The sequence below is a fragment of the Pyxicephalus adspersus genome, chromosome Z, assembly GCF_032062135.1.
Source record: "Pyxicephalus adspersus chromosome Z, UCB_Pads_2.0, whole genome shotgun sequence".
Classification (NCBI taxonomy): domain Eukaryota; kingdom Metazoa; phylum Chordata; class Amphibia; order Anura; family Pyxicephalidae; genus Pyxicephalus; species Pyxicephalus adspersus.
The window spans coordinates 12,854,820-12,876,297 of record NC_092871.1 but is presented as its reverse complement, the minus strand read 5'-3'; the positions used below and the strand labels follow the sequence as shown (position 1 = coordinate 12,876,297).

The 21,478-nt window shown below is 37.6% G+C and overlaps 2 long non-coding RNA genes across 3 annotated transcripts; both read left to right on the top strand.

Annotated features, from left to right (window-relative positions):
* The first annotated feature begins 981 nt into the window (after positions 1 to 981).
* On the top strand, positions 982 to 7,811 carry LOC140343391 (uncharacterized). Its single transcript, XR_011923310.1, has 2 exons — positions 982 to 1,051; positions 7,177 to 7,811. It is a non-coding gene; the product is annotated as an uncharacterized lncRNA (long non-coding RNA).
* Positions 7,812 to 15,965: 8,154 nt separating this feature from the next.
* On the top strand, positions 15,966 to 19,952 carry LOC140343994 (uncharacterized). 2 transcript variants are annotated; one of them, XR_011923438.1, is made up of 3 exons: positions 15,966 to 16,155; positions 17,372 to 17,425; positions 19,663 to 19,952. It is a non-coding gene; the product is annotated as an uncharacterized lncRNA (long non-coding RNA). The 2 variants fall into 2 exon arrangements; XR_011923437.1 differs by lacking the exon at positions 15,966 to 16,155 and adding an exon at positions 17,189 to 17,280.
* The last annotated feature ends 1,526 nt before the right edge of the window (positions 19,953 to 21,478 follow it).

The window sequence follows — 21,478 nt, the reverse complement described above, 5'->3', positions numbered from 1 at the left end:
TTGGGTGCGAGACTATGTTCTGAGGTGTCTTTGGGTGCAGTAATATGATCTGGGGTGTCTGTGGGGACAGTGTTATGATCTGGGGTGTCTGTGGGGGCAATGTTATGATCTGGGGTGTCTGTGGGGGCAGTGTTATGATCTGGGGTGTCTTTGTGTGCAGTATGGTTCCTGATCTTATATGCACAATACAGTCATGGGCAAATAAAGTCTGACTAGTAATTATAAAACTTGTTTTATCGGTAGAGGATCTCATTTTGGTACCACACCCCTATATATATCATCAATTCCAGTTTTAAATTTGGGATTTCCTAGGTACCTAAATACACTTCATAACTATTTGTAAAATTTCAATATTTATTTAATTACACATTCAATAAATATATTAACATTTGATTGTATTGTACAATCTCATCATTATTTTAAACATTTTTATGCTTGTTATCCCCCAATTATGCATTTTTTGTTTTTTATGCGTTTCGCCATTTTGTTTCATCAGAAGACCATACCATCTTGAAGATTGTATGGTAATTTGTCTACAATTTTCAAAAAAATCATGAGCACTGTGTATATTAAAACCTAAAAGCATGTCTTAAAAAAAACAATCTCAAAGTTTCTTAGGTGGGTATTTTAGCCATCATTTTGAGTTATGGTCAAGTTACTCAATGCATGCTGAAGTTGCTAAATTTGCTTTGGACATCTGTTTTTCAATGTTCAGGGAAAAGAAAAAATTGCATCCATATTAGATTTCAAAATGTGATAATCAAAATGATTTGACAGATAGCAATGATAATATTTTAGCTGTTGCAATTTCCAACATCCTGGTTCTGCTTAATGATCCACAAGAATACAAATGATGCAAGTTATGTAAGTTCTGTTTTATATTGCAAGTGATATAGTGTTGCAAGAAATCATAATAATTCACGGTCTGTCGCAACTTTCTTGTGAGTCTGATGTTGTAATAAAGTGGCATATAAAAGCGATCTCCATTTGTAGAGATCACATCTCAGACCTGCAGAGTCCGATAAAGACACCAAGCGTATAGAACCCACAGGTAAGATAAATTTTGGATATAGAACAGTTGCTGCTTCCTTTAACTTCCAACTACTATGCAAATATTTATTAGGTGTATTCCAATTACCTCAATGTAATTATTTTTACATAGGTCTATTATTACCATAAATAATGATTCCAACTTCAAACAAAAATTCTTACTTCTTTTAAAGCCCACTGGGGCAAAAAAAAAGGAGAGCTGTGCTGTTAAATACTTAGAAGTTTTTAATCCTTTTTAATGTTTTAGTTGAAGCTTGTATTAGAAGGACAACACAGGCTGCAAATGTTTAAATCTTTACCCACTTACTATAAAATAAATTTAAAAACTGCTAATAGGAATGGGCAGGCAATTTTTCACAAGAAAAAGCTAATTTTCACAATTTGGTGAGTTTAAGTTTTTGAGTTTACTGGTTAATAGCAAAGCCCCTCTCCCCCATGGTACTTTCCTTAAAATTGCATGGGAAGTCAGGATGGCAGGTTTTTCTGTAAATCAAAGTTAAACTATAGTTGGGGAAAATATGTGTAAAGTCAGTTGGTAACTTTCTAGGTTAGACATACATACAAATTTAAAAATATATTATATTTATATATTTAGTGTAGGGCAGGTTGATATATAAGATGCAACATGCACAATACCAATCCAAATATACTATACGTATGAAAAAATTGAACTGTTAAAGACATCAATCTTGAAATACATTCAATAGGGATTTTCTAAAAGGTGTTGCATTTTTTGGTAAAGACATATATTTAAAGATGTACAAAAAATGGGCCTGATTTATTAAAGCTCTTCAAGGCTGGAGATGATACTTTTCAATCAATGAAGCTGGGTGATCCCACAAACCTGGAATGGATTCCAAAAAGTAATTTGCTATTTGTTAGCAAATTTTTTCAGACCTGGGCTAAATCCATTCCAGGTTTGCTCACCCAGGTTCACTAAAGAAAGTGTATCTTCTCCAGCCTTGGAGAGCTTTATTAAATCAGGCCCAATACCTCTAACCAAGGATTGGATATACATAATGAAACCGGATTAACCATAGTTAGAAATGGCATTGTGATTATAACTCAGTTTTGGAGATAGGAGGGTATATTCAAGGATATTCAAGGGTTTTGCAATTAACAATAACGTTTGTAAGTTCAATTTACAAAAAGTTGGAAAAATAGTTATATTAATAAGCGTATTTACCTCTTCCCTAGTTGCAAATACCTCCATTGTTAAATGTCACTGTAAGCCCTTAATTCTTATCCCTAACACAGCCTTCAGGTTAACATTTACAAATAATTTGTGTGTAACGTATTATGGCTTTATGCAAATACAGGAAATTCCTCCAGGGTTTTTCAAAGTCAATAATAAACTTTTATAGGAGTCTGTAAAAAGAGCTAGAAAATATGAAATATGAAAAATATTTAATCGTTTATCCAAACTCTTTGAAGATAGTTAAAGAAACACAGATATGCAAAGCAGATTTATAAAGTCCTGAAAGACAAAAAGGTCAACTTTTTGAACAAGTCTTGCTCAAAGATTTTAACATGAGGGAACCCTTAAAATTACTTCCAGGTCCTTAAGGAACCCCTTCTATAATTACTTATATCCACAGCTCACAGTAAATTTTTGTGGGGGTCAGTAGGAAGAATGTCTCTTACATTGCTGACCATTAGGAAGAAAATCACCCTTACAGATAGCCATTGGTATCGCTTAAAACTAACCTGTGAGACGCAAATAGTTCATTGCTTAAGGAACATCTGGCAACCTCTGGATGAGAAGTTCTGATCTAAACAATGATGTCCTTTGGCATGAAATCATAGCTAATATCCTTCCTTCCACACTATTTTCATCTCTGGGTAACCTTGGATATTCTTGTATTAGTTCTCCTGCATCACTGGGATCCTTAATCTGTATGCCCCAGCTCAACTATAAATGTCTGCTTAGCTAAGTGGCTGAATGACAACTGGCTGAAAGAAAAGCTGACAAAACGAATGTGGTCTATATTAAAAGGGCCAATTTCCATGCTGCCACCCCTCCAATCAACATGCAGCTTAATGGGTGGCATATCATACACCTCCACTGAAGAAGGTAATTTTTATCTTAAATAAAAGAGTTGTCCAATTTTTTATCTAAAGTTAAAGTTTTAGTTTATGTCCTCTTTAACTATAGTCGTTGGCAAACATTTTAAGAATGCCTGCGCATGTAGTAGATTGCGGTGCAGTCCTGACAAGTTGCTTCTCGCCGGGTGATTGCTTTTCCTCCTCCACACCTAATTATTGATTATGTTCTTTAGTATATGATCTTAATTTTGTTTACTTGACATTGGCATGAGTCCAGACATTGTCTGAGCACTCCATACAGAGGTATGAGAGGAAAAGAGAATAAGGAAAGCTTTTATCAGGGCTTTAGAGTTGTAATTTAGAGTTGTAATTCTCCTTTGGAAAAATAGTGCCTGAACATTCCGGTGAGGCTCAATGAGAAAAAAAGTCCTGCTTGGCACTAAAGATCGCTACCCCTTATAGTAGTGGTTTATAGGATCTTCCCTAAGCATCACTTTATAGATGTCAACTATCACATAAGCATGCACAAGCATTTCTTCTAGACACACGTGTTTATACATGAGACAACCCTGGGAAATGGTAAACAGGTGCCTAATACAACTATGGGATTGAGCATTGTAGGAAGTATGCAGAAAGCATAATCAGCCATGTTGACATTGGTTTACCATTAATCACAACTGGTCACAGAAAGCCAGCCCAGTTAAGAAATGTTCTCCGGGCTCCGTAGCTTCTGAAATCAACAAAAATCTGTTGTCCAAATGGCAGGACAGGAAAGTGAAATCTCCTTTCTTTACAGGGGTATCTTCTTTTCTGCTTTAAAGTTTTAGGAGATCGCTTTAAATAGTATATTTGCTCTTTCTTCTCTGCCTACTCAAACAAAAGGGAATGTTTAGGGTTTCCTAAGCATCTATAAAAAAAATAGCTGGCTCATCGCTGTGCCAGAAGGTAAACATGGTGGTGTCACTCGGTATCCACACAATGTAACAGGAAGAACTGCTTCAGGGAAAGTACCTCTAGTATATTTGTGTCCATTCAACCCTTCTGAAATTTTACATTGGCACAACGGAGAAAAACAACGGCAATGTACCAACTGGCTTTTGGCTTGTGTTGATGGCATGATTTTACTTTCACTTCTGAGGTCATCCAGAATAGGTTCTCTGGAGGTAGGGGTTTAAATGGCATTTAGATGAACATGTTTTATTTTGAACATAAATTAAACAGATATTTCAATCAAACAATACATACAATGAATTATGTGCAAAATATATACATATGGTACAGAAAATGTACTAGCTGTAGTAAAGATTACACTTCAGCACTTAGGGGTTTAGATCCTAGAGGTATACCCGAGTTGGATCAAAAGGTAATGATTCTCCAAAGTGTAGTTTACTCCAGGTATCTTGTAGGGTGTAATGCAAAGTAAGGCAGGCACGTTTCCCATAGGATGCTTGAACGCTTCAGGCACGTGAGGTCTGATTTTGTTGCAGCAGCAACTTACTATGTCCTAAAGGGGCTTAGGGGATGGCAAAATGCATCACATTGGGGGTATACAACATAATAAGTATCCTTTTGTATTACAGTTAGGGCAATAAATATTTGGACAGAGACACCTTTTTTCTCATTTTAGTTCTGTACATTACCACAATATATTTTAAATGAAACAACTCAGAGGCAGTTGAACTGCAGACTTTCAGCTTTAATAAAAATGTGAGGAACTAAAGCCTTTTTTTACACAATCACTTCATTTCAGGGGCTCAAAAGTAATTGGCCAAAATAAAAAGCTGAAAATAAAATATTCATTTCTAATACTTGGTTGGAAAACCCTTTGCTGGCAATGACAGTCTGTAGTTTGAACTCATGGACATCACCAGATTCTGGGTTTCCTCCTTTTTAATGTCTGCCAGGCCTTTACTGCAGCGGCTTTCAGTTGCTGTTTGTTTGTGGGCCTTTCTGTCCGAAGTTTAGTCTTCAACAAATGAAATGCATGCTCAATTGGGTTCAGATCAGGTGACTGACTTGGCCATTCAAGAATATTGCACTTCTTTGCTTTAATAAACTCCTGGATTGCTTTGGCTGTATGTTTTGGGTCATTGTCCATCTATAATATGAAACGCCTCCCAATCAATGTGACTGCATTTAGCTGGATGTGGTATGCTTTGGATCATGAGCTTCTCCATACTTTTTTCTTGACATAATTCTGGTAAAGGTTGATCTTAAATCTGTCCAAAGAATGTTTTTCCAGAACTGTGCTGGCTTTATTAGATTTTTTTTAGCAAAGTCCAATCTAGTCTTTCTATTCTTGAGGCTTATAAGTGTCTTGCACCTTGCAGTGTATTTACTTTCATGCAGTCTTCTCTTTATGGTAGACTTGGATATCGTTACGCCTACTTACTGGAGAGTGTTGTTCACTTGGTTGGCTGTTGTGAAGGGGTTTCTCTTCAGCATGGAAATGATTCTGCCATCATCCACCACTGTTCTCTTCCGTGGACGTCCAGGTCTTTTGGCATTGCTGAGTTCACCAGTGCTTTGTTTCTTTCTCATGATGTACCAAACTGTAGATTTTGCCAGTCCTAATATTGTAGCAATTTCTTGGATGGTTTTTTCTGTTTTTGCAGCTAAAGTATGGTTTGTTTCACCTGCATGGGGAGCTCCGTATGTTGTTTTTTCACAGCAAAATCTTCCACATACAAGCACCCCCCTTCCTCAAATCAACTCCAGGCCTTTTATCTGCTTAATTGATAATGACATACCCAAGAAATTGCCCACACCAGCCCATGAAATTGCCTTTGAGTCAATTGTCCAATTACTTTTAAACCATGAGCACATTTTTCTGCAATCTTTTTGTTCAATCCACTGAATTAAAGCTGAAAGTCTGCAGTTCAACTGCATCTGTGTTGTTTCATTTAAAATTAATTGTGGTAATGCACAGAACCAAAATTAGAAAAATGTTGTCTCTGTACAAATATTTATGAACCTAACTGTATGTCATCCAGAATTCATTACCAAATACATTTGATCTGCAATAGGTTGTCCTCCTTTGGACCAGCATTTAATTGCGTTAAATGGATTTATCATTTCTCTACATTTGTACAAGAATGCAAAACTCATCTAATGCAAACAAAAGTCCATCAACCCAAGCCATAAGGTAATTTGGCCAGAATTCTACCAGAATTTTGCACCTTTTTAAACAATAAAAAAGACTTTTGCAGGGTTGCCCATCTTCACACCTTTGCAGCATGTTGCAAGGTTAACAGTGAGAGTACACAAAAATTGGCAACAATACTATGTTCAGGGTCAGGCTATAAATCCAGTTGTCAGAAGGCATAAAAACTTTTTTTGGAATATATTTATAGAAAAGCAAATGCTTTTTTCAAAAATACATGAACTTGGGACATGTTCCCATAGGTTCCTTGATCTTTCCCATCAATTTGTTGCCAAAGCTATGTTCAGTTTCTAACTATGACAGCTTTCCTGCTGCTGGAAACGACTTGGTTGAAGAGAATAAAAAGGAAGCGCTGACCTGTAGCTTACTGCACCTGCCAGATAGTTGTCTTCTACTAAACAGTGTCTCCTCATAAAACCAGTCCTGAAAGCCTGGACAAATCATGAAGTGATAGTGTTGATAATCATACTTCTTCTGGGTCGCTGTCCTAAAAAGTATTATAGACACTGGATTTCCATGAGTCAGGAAACTGGCACTTTCAGGATGGCAAATCTGGTTGTAGATTAAACAGTTCTGAGCAAAATAAACATCAATGTCAGAGGTTTTTCTTTTTAATAGTAGGGAAAGTTGTTTGCTTTTCTGGTTTATGAATTGAAACTGTTGAACTTTGTATCGGGTGACACACAGCTACACAACAATACTATGTGAGTGAATGCTGTGGGGGCATTGTAATGAGAAGCTATTTATCACTAAAGCCACTATAGTCCTATTAATGTGAATATAAAACAAATATATAGTAACCACATTTCTCCTTAGCAGTAAGTCACACACTATGTGACTTTGATCAGGCATTCAAACAAGATAGACATAACAAGCATCAGGCTTTCAGTGTCTTAAACTTCTTCATGTCCTTTCAGATCCCACCGACCAGGATGTCCAAGGCCTCTTTTTGCTTTCTGGTCCTTGGCATATTGATCTGCCTCACCCATCTGTCCACCTGTCAAAACTGGAGTTCCTTTAAGACCAAGCATGTCGTTAGCTCACGGAACATTGACTGCAAAGAAAAGATGAAGTATCCCCTGTTCTTCATCCACGGGAAATGCAGGGCCAAGAACACGTTCATTGTTGAGTCTACAAAAACAGTTCTGAGCATCTGCAGAAAAACTATCAAGAAAAGGTTAATTACAAGCCCCATGAAGGTCCGACTCGCCATCTGTCAAGAGAAAAAGAACACGCAATGCAAATATGATATTGTCACTCCAGGGAATTCACAGATATGTGTGCTCTGCCATAAAGGAAAGCCAATACACTTTCAAAAAGAAGGAAAATGTGTCTAATGCCAATACTGGTGATGAAAGTAAAATGGGAAAGTATTCGCTTCATATTTACATGTTTCTGGGGAACACACAGCAAGACACACACATCCTCTGTATCACAGAAATCCATAAATTAATTATTCAATCAACAAAAAATTGAAATAATCGCTGATGAGCAAAAATCAAATACAATGTACGTCAAAATGAATATAATCAATAAAATTAAGCAAAACAAATCTCTTGTAATTAGTTTTACTGATCTTTTTTGGGGGGTTGTGGAGCTGTTGTCTTTAGAAGTTTTGCTGGCCACCAATTGCACAAGAAACGCAAAATTTGGTTCATCTAATTTTGAAATGTACATGCTTATGGTTTGAGGGCAATTTAAAATTAATTTACAATTTACCTTTTTGAAATCTACTCTGTTTATAAAATATAACTGACAACAAAATTCCCCAATAATTAATTCTACAGTTCTTCATCATGATCTGAGTTCCTTTGTTCACCCCCCTAAAGCTGAACTTCAAGTAAAAAATAAAAATAACACCTTTACAGGAGTAAGGTCCTTGGTCCCTTCAGAAACCAATTCCTGGAGGTCCCATACTGCCCTGGCTTGTATCTTCTTTTGGCATTGATGGGACACCATCCACCATCTTCCTTACTACATTGGAGATCGGACCAGGAGATTGCTGGATTCACATTCTATTTCTTTCTGCAGCGGCAGCAAAGGCAGAAATATAGAGGTCCTCCCTGAATTTTTTTTTAAAAAGCCACCTTTTATATAATGTAAAAAATGTCATGATAAGTCAGCTTAAAGGTGTTTGTAGCGATATTAGGGCACTTCCCACAATAACAAAGTTAGGTGCTGTTCATAAAATTTATTTTGTACATTTTTAGGACAAAATTCATGTACCCCCATTTCTTCTTTGGGCCAAGCACAACTAATATGTCGTTTATGATACACAGTGATTTAGCTAACTTAAAAGTATCCAGTTAGGGTTTAGTTCTAACACCCCCTTTCCAAGCTGTGGTCAGGTGATGCTCCCGATTGGTCTTCAATCTTTCTTGGTTTACTCCTCCTATGCCAATGTCACTCTCTACTTGACTCTAATGTGGACACTTCCACTCTGTTTCCAAATGGGTCAGAAGATGTTGTCCTCAACAGGGCACAGGCAGGAACCAGCCGGGCACCATTTTAGAATTGGATTAGAGGTCCCCCAACACAGAATCGGATCAGTCAAAGGAATGGTGGATTTAGGTGAAAATATCTTCCACCACGAGAAAAGACCTGAGTTGATTGTGTGGGATAGGTTAAAGAGGGTAAAATCACAAAGCAATGTTGTTACCCTCTGGACAGATTATTCTTAGATGGGCTGAGAATGAGACCCCAATAAAGCATTTCAAAACTTTTCCCACCTTTAGTGTGACCCATAACTTGTACATTCCAATTAAAAAACAAACAAATCAGTTAAAAAAATAAAAAAACATATAACAAGCTGGTTGCATAAGTGTGCACACCCTTACACTAGTACAGGGGTCAGCAACCTTTACTATCAAAAGAGCCATTTTGCCTCCTCTTCCACTAAAGAAAAATAGTCTGGAGCCGCAAAACATAACACAGTTTATAAACTTTTTTAAAAGTTTTAATATTTTTTTAATTTTACCTGTTACAACAAGTGTGCATGTGTAGGCCTACTTTGAAATAAATTAAACACTGAACTATGCCCCTAGAAGCCTCCAGCTTCTAACGTATCATCCTGTTACATTAGCTGGAGGCTTCTAACGTAACAGGGTAGATTTTTTTGATGGGCAGAGTTCTTTATGTTCTGACGATGCCTTAGCGATGAAATTTTAAGGGGTGTTAGACACAGGTGTCCCTCATTTGCAGCTTTAATTTTGTTCACCTGTACCCCCCAATCTTGAGTAATTGGGGTTCAGGTGCTAGAAGCCTCCAGCAATGTGTAACAGGGTTGATTATTTTGATGGGCAGAGTTCTTTATTTTCTGACGATGCCTTAGCGATTCAATTGTAGGTGGTGTTAGCCATAAGTGTCCCCCACTTGCACCTCTATTTTGGTCACCTGTACCGCCTCCCCCACTGTTCCAGAGAAATTGGGGTTCAGATGCTAGATGCTTCCAGCAATGTGTAACAGGGTAGATTTTTTTGATAGGCAGAGTTTTTATGAATTTTTAGGAGGTGTTAGCCACAGGTGTCCCGTACTTGCACCTCAAATTTTTTTCACCTGTACCCCCGTTTCCAGATAAATTTGTGGTTTAGGTGCTAGAAGCCTCCAACAATGTGTAACAGGGTAGGGGTTTTTTGATGGGTGGAGTTTTTAGGAGGTGTTAGCCACAGGTGTCCCCCACTTGCACCTCTAATTTTGTTCACCTGTACCCCCTTCCTGTTCCAGAGAAATTGGGGTTCAGGCGCCTCCAGCAATGTGTAACGGTAGATTTTTTTGATGGGCAGAGTTCTTTATGTTCTGATGATAGCCTAACAATTAAATTTTAGGGGGTGTTAGTCACAGGTGTCCCCCACTTGCACCTACATTTTTGGTTTTGTACATCTCCCCATTCCAGAGGAATTGGGGTTCAAAGGAGGGGAATGTCATTGTACACACCCATTTGTACACGCCCCGTGGTAGATTTATTTCACTGGTAGATTTTTTTCATTAGAACACCGGATAGGGAATCCCCCTCCTCTGCATTGTCTTGGGAGGAAGGGGATCCCCCATCAGAGATCTCCCCGCGGCAGCCGAAGGGAGCCACAACAAGGAGGCCGCAGGTTGCAGACCCCTGCACTAGTACTTTGTTGAAGCTTCTTCTGACTTATTACAGAATTCAGTCTTTTTTGGTTGATGTCAACAACATGGCATATCTTGGCTTGGCAATATTTGCCCACTCTTCCTTGCTCCAAATCTGTCAGATTGCAAGGGCATCTCTTGTGCACAGCCCTCTTTAGGGCACCCCACATATTTTAATTGGATTTAGAACTTGGTGGACTTATGTCTTTTTTCAATCTGACTTGTTGAAAAGTAAGTAAGTGTTCCAAAAGCATGTGGGAAAATGTGTGATAGTCCAGAGACCAAGGTAGAACTTTTGTTGGCCACAATTCCAAAAGATACTTTTTTACAAAAACAACACTATGCATCAAAAAAAGAATACCATCACCACTGTGAAGCTTGGTGGTGACAGTATCATGCTTTGGGGATGCTTTTCTGCAGCTGGAACTGGTGCTTTAGTAAAAGTGGAGGGAATTATGAATAGCCCCAAATACTGTACATGACACTTTTGTAATTTTTGTAATAAAATTCTTTAATTTAATTTATAATTCTTAAATTTAACAAGCTAAAAAAATGTTTTAGCTGTGCACACAACCTAAGCAGCTGATTGCACGTATAATTTAAAAAAGCTGAATAACAATTGCACATAAGTATAATCATTTCTCCTTTACAAATAACTAGACATAAGATTTCCACGCTTGATAACTGGATGTCACCAGAATACTAGTAGTTATAGTTATAGTTATATAGTTACCCACAACCTGGTAATTTGTTGTTGTAATACTGTGTAATTTTGTGCAATCTGCCACCCTATGATGGTTTTCCTTGACTAGGAAGAAGCATAGGCAAATCTTCATCTTTTCATTTACACTGCATTTTACAACTCCAATGGACCAATTCTGAAGGTTGCCAACAATTCAGTATGGTGTCATGGTACTCAGTGGCGGGATGGTGGACCCTCTATGTCACCAGTCCTCTTGGCTGGAGCAAGAACAAGGTCCAAGGCACCAACCTCCATCCTCACCATTGCAACCTGTAAGGGGTACTTACTTGCCTGATTGTTATCATCTTTTTAAAAAATCCTGAGCTGTACATACGCAGCCCAGCGCACAATGCCAGGGATATGCTGGTTATCCCCCGAGGCTCCTGAGACTGAATAAACCTCTGCAGATGTCAACCCAGCCTAGGCAATCAAGATGGCTGAAGACCCGACTTCAAGAAGAGGATTGGTAATGATACTGTAAGGTCAGTAAGATTATTTTATTGCAGTAAGGACATTGCCTGATCCTTTCTATGAAAAGGGAATTAGTTGGTGGCAATTTTATTATATTTTAGTTTTAGTTCCGGTTTAAGGTCAGGTTACATATACAACTTTAAAACAGAGTTTTGTAGCAGCTTTGGATCTTTCTGATTGTTTTTTCTAGCAACTGCAAACCTGCAACCAGCAACCATGTAAATTACATAAATAAACCCCTTTGTGTTTTATGAATCTTATTTTTTACAAAATCAGTTATGAGACATGACATAACAGCAAAGAAATATGTATAAAGCCTCAGACAATACAAGACATTCACCGCAGATGAACCAAACAATGTAATTTAAAATGCATGCTTTGGGAAGACATGCAGTGAATGTTTAGTAAATGGCACATTCATTGCTTTACAAATGAAACCTTTTGATCATTTTTATTTTGTTTCCTATTATTTGTTATCAATTTCTGTCACTGAGGTTTTAAAATTAACAATACATGTTTCTACCAGAAAAAAAGAGGAAGAACAAATATAACTATTTCAGTTTCACTAAGAGTTGCTTTTTCCTTTTCGTATTGAAAGTAACTTGTAGGTCTTCCCTTTTTTTTTTCCCCTTCAAAAATTTTATCAAACTGTACTTACAATAACCGAGCTACGAAACTAAGGATATTACCCCCAAAATTCTCTTGTGGGAATCAATTGCTGCTATTGAAACACACTGATCTGGAAGATTCCCAATAAGGAAAATTTTGGGGGAATGTCAGATTCACTGTTTTATAAATAGGTCACAGAGTTTTTATATTTTATTCCTTTGGTATTATCATGTAACTATATTGTGTCCACGAATTGCAAAGTACAGTTATTGTCACAAATCTATGTCCAAATGATCCACTTTGCACATGCTCAGTGCGTATCCTTACTCTGCACGTGCTCAGTGCATATCCTCACTCTGCACATGCTCAGTGCATATCCTCACTCTGCACATGCCCAGTGCGAGCTCCAATCAGAAACTTGGGCGGCACTATATGAAGTGTCCCCGTTTTCCAGTGCGAATTGATTATGACAACTACCTGCTTCCTGCTCCTGCTCCTGCTCCTGGTTCTTGTTCCTGTTCCTGTTTCCTGGTTCCTGCTCCTGATTCCTGCTTCTCATGTATCCTCTGCTCTCCACCTGATTACCTGTGTATTGATCATCACTGTTTGTCTGCAAAGCTACTGTACATTGATCACCATTGTATGTCTGCAAATAAATCAGTTATCCCTGTTATTGATTGCATCACTTACAATCAGATTGCATGTGTGTGACCTCCAGATCAATCACCATCTATATTCCCTCACAACAGAGCTCTTCCTTCTGAAAGCTGACTGTTATATCACCAACTGTCCCTCATGGGGGCTCATAATCTAATGTCCCTACCATAATCTAAGGCCAATTTCTAGGAAAACAATAATGTACCAGTATATCTATGGGATGTGGGAGGAGGCTCATGCAAAAAAGGGGAAAACATACAAAATGCGTATATGTCCAGGCCAAGATCTTAACCTGGAACTCGAGAGTGCTATCCACAGAGCCCCTTGTTAATGGTAACTAGTAATGGAGTGGAGGGATTTCAACAAAATGTAATTTGAATATTTAAAATTGTTGGAGAGTTTCCCAGCTGTTCCACAAGGCAGTTTTAGAATTTGTGTTTTAGTTCTCTCCTTTTGTATATTTGATCAGTATTTATTTTTAACGGTTTTTGATAAAAAAAAAAAGTGCATAAATATGGAGGCCAGTGAATTTCCTTTTAACAGAAAATAGCACTAGAATAAATGAAAGGTGTTCCTGTAGCTCCTAGAAGCCTTAGGCTGCGTATATTCCTGCGGTTTTCATCACTGGAAATGATCTCTTTCCAGCGACAACATTGTGAAAGATGGAGGAATGAGTTCTGTACACACAGCACCCCTCTGTTCTATAGAGAAGGGAAGGAGGAGGACAAGTAAGCGGCACCCTGCTTTGCTCTGCTCCATTGACATATAATAGTGGTTTACTGTTGGTCGTTCATGGATCAGTCGTTTTGCTAACGTGGACTATAGAGGACTCTGATACCTGCCGATGAATATTTTTGAGACTATCTCCTAATATTAGGGATAATTATCCTGAGTTGATCAGGAGTAATCTGTGGTATGCATCTTGACGAAACACGTTGGGAACCAAGATTTGCTATAATGTTCCATAAATGGACTTTTGGTGCCCGGTAAGAAGCAGGCATACAAATTTCATGATTGCTTTGTTTCTTATGGAAATGGTGGAACACTGTATAGAAATATTGTTGTGCATTTGCTTTCAATTGTTCAGAAAAATAAAAATCAGTTCAGAAAAATAAAAATCAGTTTCTGGCTTGCCATAAAAACACTCTCTTGACATTTCATACTACTTTGTGATGTGGGTTAAAACCAGGGGTGTAGTCGTAAAAAAAGAAGGTGGGCACAGTATTATCTATGGTGAGCGCGTATGCGCATTATTGTTATGTAAACGTGCCCGCCCCACTACACCTGCAGGGGGGCGGACCTGACATAGCAAAATAAGAGTGGGCACGTGTGCCAATTCCCGAAAAAAGTGAGGGCACGGCACTCTCACTTATGCCCGCCCCATTACACCCCTGATTAAAACTTTAGTGGGATCTTGAAACTCCTGCCTTAAAAATTAAAAAAAGGCTGCATCTCCAGATAAGAAACTGCAACAGATATTTAATCATAGAAAAATTGACAATTGGATTTTAGGTCCAATATATGGTTAATATCCATAGTCTGGGCTCAGGTAGGTCTAAAACCTAGCAATATCTCCTAACATAATGTACATTGAGGTACGTGAGCACTTTTCAAGTCTATGGCACATGGACCGGATATTTTTGAGTGATGAAGAATAGAAAATAGCAAACATGCAGAATAATATCGCTGATCATTCATAACATGTTTATCGTCAAGCTGAAGTAAGCACACTTTTAACATGAATATGAGACAGAGAAAGGCTGCAGTTCAGGGAAAGGTGTTGCAAACTTCCTCTTTTACATATTTGTAAACACAAAAAAAGAAAAAACAAGAGATTTGCATGGTGGGTTTAAGTGAGTATATACCCCCCAAGAAAGGACTTTTTGATTGAGTGGGATGGGTAAGGAGGGAGCAGTAAAAACACAAAGCAATGTCGTTACCATTTGGACGGATTAATCTTAGATGGGCTGGAAGAAAAAAAAACTGAGAAAAAAAACCCAATTCCAGCCTATTCCCCACTAATGTTATGATTTATCTCGGCCTCTTTAACCCCTTTTTATCTGATTAGCTTAGATATTTATTGGATATAAAAAAATAAATAGAAAACTCTTATAGGGAGAACCCAAAAACAATGACACCTCAAATCATAGGCCAGTCATAGACAGAACATAGAACAGATCAAGCAACGCTATCCATAAGGTAAGCAATTAAAAATATTTATTATATACAAGTTATTTGAAATAAAAAACTCTACATTCACTAAATATTGTTTGGGGAACTCTTTCCCTATTTATGAAACCATTTTGCAGTACCGTTACCTAATAAAAGGAAAACACTCCCTGACTTATGCCAATATCCACTCATCAATGCCAAGTTGATTACTATAACATTCCTCATTTTGTATTTTTGGCACATTGGCCAGCTTTTTACTTTCACATTTTTAAATCTGTGTTGATATGACAAATCATTCCATTTTCTAAACTGCAATGGGTTCCATGATCAGGCACTGAACCTGCTTTGTAATAGAATTACAAGATTCATTCTAACAAGCTAAGAAAAAATGTTTTAGCTGTGCAAACAACCTTACCAGCTGATGGCACCCATCCCAAAAACATGCAGTTAGGTTAATTGCCCCCCCCCCCCTCGTTGACTTTAGTCTGTGGTAATGACATATGATTATGGAAGGGACATTAGATTGTGAGATACTTTGTTTATAAGATAGTTAGTGACATGACTATGGACTTTGTAAAATGCTAAGTAATAGGTGGAGATATATAAATACAAATAAATGAAATATAACATAAAAAAGTTGAAATAACCTTTATAACCAAGTATAATAATTTCCCTTTTTTAGATAATTTATAGCTTGATCACTGGATGTTACCAGAATACTAGTAAATATTGTCTACATTACAGTTAAGCATCAGTCAAAACTGTTTAAATTTTTATGGAATACTGTGAAATTTTTGTTATTTATGTACATCTGCTAAACTATGATGGCTTTTCTTGACCAGCAAGAAGCATAGGCAAATCTTCATGTTTTCACTCACCTTTTCTTTTGCAGGTCCGTTGATCCCTCTGAAGGTTTTCTGGATCGGGTCCTGCATTGTCCTGGGAATCTTCCTTGGTCTCAGTGCTGAGGAGCGCCGGGCATCACCATCTTGTTTGTCGATGAGATCGGGTGATATAGCCTACAGTACATGGGGAAAAAAAGAATGTTGATCTCACTGTGCATGTATTTTCTTTTTCCCCACTGAAGATCCGGCATGTGTAGAAAAAGAAGCCAGAAGCCTCCTGTGATGTATGTATTCTTTCTTTCTCACTGCAACAGATTTACAATCCTAGAAATACTGACAATTTGGGCTCTATTTATAAAATTGCGAATCTGGCATTTCCTTAACCTCCCTAGCGGTTCATTTCTTTCCGGGTTTTTATGTCTAAAAGCGGTACATTGTTTTTCATGAAAATTTATTTTACAGTATAATATAATAGTATCAGTATAATAAAGTTTGAAACACAAAATCATGTAAAAACAATAAATTTTAAAAAATCTAATAATTTAAAAAAAATAATTTTTTTAAAAATGTTTTTAAAAAATACATATTATACTCATATTATATATACTGTAAAAAAATGTTCTTGAAAACAATGTACTGCTTTTACACATATACTTTCAATGTATTGCATTTAATACATTATTTTGTGCTTAATACAATACAAATGGATTTTGAATTTCCCGCCCCGCCCGGCCGGCAATGTACTCATGCAGCAACATCACCGGGAACTCTCCCGGTGACTCATCGGGTGCAGAAGCCGGCCGGAGGAAGAAGGAAGAGGACAGAGATTGCGGCGATGGACAACGCGGGACGCTGGCGGATCCTACTCGTGTGTGACTCGGCGTTACCGCTTTGAGCAACATTTTTCTACCCTGAGTCACACTTGGGGTTAACGCTAGGGAGGTTAAAAATTCCTTGGGGGAAATCAATTATTGCACTTGAAACACATGGACCTGGAAGATTCCCCCATGGGGATGTGAGAGAATGTCCCTGTTTTATATGTAGAGGTTTTAGATTAAGGAGTTTAATGTCCATGGTCTGGGCTTAGGTATGCTTAAAGCCTAACAATATTGCCTAATATAATGCACAGTGAGGATCGTGAGCACTTTTCAAGTCTATGAATGCACAAATTATTTTTGAAAGATGAAGAATGGAAAACAGCAAACGTGCAGAATACTTTTGCTGATCATTCATAACGTGTTTGTAGTCAGGCTGAAGTAAGCACACTTATAACACAAACACGTGGCAGAGAAAGGCTGCAGTTTCAGAAAGGTGTTGCAAACTTCCTCTTTCACAAAATTATAAACCCCCAAAAAGGGAACAAAAGCCTATCTGTATAAACATATCAACATAACCGTTCATCTGCTTAGGTATAAGGAACTGCAGGGACAATATCGCTATGACTTTTATCTTATAATAGTTGGTGTCACCTATTTATTTATGTCTGTATTCCATTTGCAGATCTCTACAGTGTGCCTATCTGTACATAGCAGAGGAGAAGACATCGTAAGAAAGGTAAGATTGACATCTTTTATTCAGTATGTCATTTTACAGAACCAATTTCACCCTGTTAACATGCTTAGGGGGTATTTATAAATGTTTAAATTCAGGATTTACAAAATGGGCCTGATTTATTCCAGCTCTCCAAGACTGGAGAAGATAGATTATCATGGGAGAAACTGGGTGGTCCAGCAAACCTTAAATGGATTTCTTACAAATCTTTTGCTTTTTTGGCAAATGTAAGCAGATCCATTCTAGGCTTACTGGATCACCCATGTTCTCCCATGATAGTCCATCTTTTCCAGTCTTGGAGAGCTTTAATAAAAATAGGGCTAAATCATCAAAGTCCAAAGACTGGAGCTAGGTGACTGGATGATCCAGCAAACCAAAAAAACATTTTTAAAATTATTTTCTATTAGTTGCCAAATGTTTGCAACCCTGGATCAGATCTATTCTATGTTTGCTGGGTCTCCACTTCTATCTTCTCCACTCTTGGAGAGTTTTAAAAGTAATCAGGCCTATTATGTAAAACACTTTTATAGTCAATTCAATTGGAAAATGTGTGATTCAATGTTTAACTGATGATTTATACATTGTTTGAACTGTAAATGTGAAAACTTTAGGTAAAAGTTAGGTAAAAGTATATATAAATGGAAATGAAAAAATTGCTCTGGTCTATAAATGGTATCAAGGTAACAAAGTATTTAAGTAAAAGGCAAACTATTCTCCAACTATCCAAAAGGAAACCGATCTGTGTAAAATAAACACCCCTGCAAATTTTGTATGGCTTGGACCCATTCACATTGAAACTATTGTGGTATTGTTACTGTTAGCCTGCCCACTGAGTAATAATGGCTTCAAAAAGTATTCAGACCCCCATCACTTCTTTCAGTTTTGTTATGTTGCAGCCTCATGCTACAATTGTTTAAATTCTTTTCCTATTACTCAGTACCACATAATGATAAAGTAAAACAGAATTTTAGACAATTTAGAAACAAAAAACTGAAATATCACATTTACATAAATATTTAGACCTTCTGCAACAACACTTGAGATTTAGCGCAAGTGTTTCCCATTTTTCTTGATCGCTACTGAGATGTTTCTGTACCTGGGTTGGAGTCCACCTGTGGTAAAATAAGAGATGAGCGAGTGGCCTCACTTACTGACACATTTGACATGGATGGAGTGAACTGCGATCAAAAAGTCACCCCGACATAACAAAAGCTCATCTGGTTCCATTGCAGGGTTTCAAACTAGGTAAATGCAACCTGAAATGGACAACAACACATGATATATTACATTGTCATTATTAATGGGACAAAGTCAAAATGCAGAAGAGGTGTGTGAAAAAGTTAGCACTTGTTTATCACTTTTATAGGACTTGGGGGGGGTGGAATTGTAAGGGTTGCCCAAAGAAAGCCTCCTCTCTCCAAGAACATGGCAGAATGGGGTAGGATCGCAATGCTTTACCTAAACAAACCCCAAAAGTTCTGTAACAATGTTTTTTAGACACATAGGACCTGGTTTATTAAAGCTCTCCAAGGTTGTAGAAGATACACTTTCATCAGTAAAGTGGGGAGATCCAGGAAACCTGGAATAGATTTCTTTAAAGTCTTTTGCTAGCAAATGTTGTGAATCATTGACCAGTTTCATTCCAATTTCCATTTTAGTTAGGATTTGGGTTTGTTTTGCTGCCACATGTCCTGAGCACCTTGCAGACATTGAGTTGACCATGATCCTTTCTGTATACCAAAATATTCCAAGGCCATCTGTGCAATGACCTAAGCTTGGCCAAAATCGGGTCATGCAACTTGATAATGATCCCAAGCACATCAGCAAGAAAGAATGAAAAAGAAAAGAATCAAAGTGTTATAATGGCCCAGTCAGACCCAACTCTCCAGTCTATACCTCAGTTTATGCCTGTGTAGAACAAATGCCCGCAAACCTCAATGTATTTATTATGGTAAAGATTTTCCTTCACAAAGATGTGACAGATTGATGAGATCATCCATGATGTCCAAAGAATGACTTCAAGGTCATGGTGCTATGGTGGTTTTGGTTGTAAAATCTATTGAAACGTGGGGTGTACTTAGTTTTTCACACATGGCTTTTCCATATTGGCTTCATTTTTATTATATTTAGGGCAGATTAACAATTAGGTAGAATTTTTCTTTTACTTTTTTATTTTCTTTTTGACATCTTATAAAAAAACATGTAGAATATTACCATTTCATCTTCTTTGAATCTTCCAGAATGTTTCCAAAATCCTCCATTCTTCTGATATTTGGGATTGTGTTGAGCCTCACCTCTCTTTGCTCATGTCAAGACTGGAAAACATTTCAGAAGAAGCACCTAACCGACTCATTGGATGTGGATTGTGATAACGTCATGAAGAAACCCTTGTTCCACTGCAAGGCCCGGAACACCTTCATCTATTCACTTCCTGGGCCGGTGAAAGCCCTCTGTAGAGGAGTTACAGGCACCAGAGATATTCTAAGTCGCGATTCATTTACACTTATTGATTGTATTGAAACAACCAAGTATTGTCAGTATAAATCCAAAAAATCAACTAATGTGATTTGTATAACATGTGAGAACCAAGACCCTGTACATTTTGTCAATGTGGGGAGCTGCAATCATCCACTCTTTCCTATATTACAATCAAAGCTTGAACAATAAAATTGAATTTTCAGTTTTTTATGAAATCCCTACAAAAGTCACTGTAAGTTAAAATAAAACTAAATTTTGTGCAAATTTATCATTGAAAGTCCTTATATTGGCTGGTGGTTGTCAGTCCCTTCCTCCCACACCTGTTTCTGACCACCCAGGCTTCATACCGGGGTTAAATATTTAGCCACGCCAGTTCTTTCCTTTACTGATTTCTTTATAAATAAAAAAACAAAACAAAAATAAAAGCATCTTCAAAGCATTTTTGTATTTAAATTGTGTGAAAAGTCATAAATAGTCTTTTTGGAGACAGAGGGGTCTTGGGTGGACGGGGGGCCTTGCCCCCACAGGGCAGAATATTATGTTGGACTATAGTCATATTACCAATGTTTCCATGTGTTCACTTCTTGGTATGTTGTCCATTTTGAGCTGACTGGGCCTGATTTAAAAAAGCTCTCCAAGGCTGGAGAGGATACACTTTCATCAGTGAAGCTGAGTGATCCAGCAAACCCAGAATGGATTTCTGCAAAATCATTTCAAAATCAATCTATTTGATAGCAAATGTTTTGAATCTTGGACCAGATCCTTTCTAAGTTGCTGGATCACTGTTCACTGATGAAAGTGTATCAGGCCCAATGTCTCTTGATACTGCCGAATGTTTAGACCTCTTTGCGCTATATATCTCCTGGCATATCTTCTTCTTTCTACATATCTTCTCCTTTTTTTTCTTGATTGCTATATGTAACCCCAGCCCCTTTCTTCCCTTATTAATGTTTTTAACAAGTTGTGAATAAATGTTTGCTAATTGAAAGGGACAGTATCAGTTGACAAAATGTGATAACCTATTGTACATGAAAGCCCTGGGGTTCCAATGAACTAAAATTATATGTAAATTGACATCCAATAGTTGCAAGTTTTTATTTTTAGGGTTTGGTTCCGATTTACCAGTTTTTGTTGTGATCTTTAACACATTTTAAGGATAAGCAACTTCACAATACAAGCAACTAGAGAAGTTAGTGAGGTCTTGTTACCGTGTTTTCCCGATGATAAGGCATCCCCATCAAATAAGCCACCCCCCGATTTTTGCTTAAACAATTAAAATAAAACACCCCCCGCAAATAAGACATCCTCCGATTCCTGATACTGTGTGCCTCTGTGTGACTCCTCGATGCTGGCTGCAGTGCAGAGTGAAACTGAAAGTAACTTCAAAGGACAAGCAAGCTGCTGATCCCCGCCCTAACAGAGTCTGTTACCCGGCGAGTCAGTGATCAGTAGGGGACAATCAATGGCACATACGGTAGTGATCAGAAGGGGACAATCAATGGCACATACGGTAGTGATCAGAAGGGGACAATCAATGGCACATACGGTAGTGATCAGAAGGGGACAATCAATGGCACA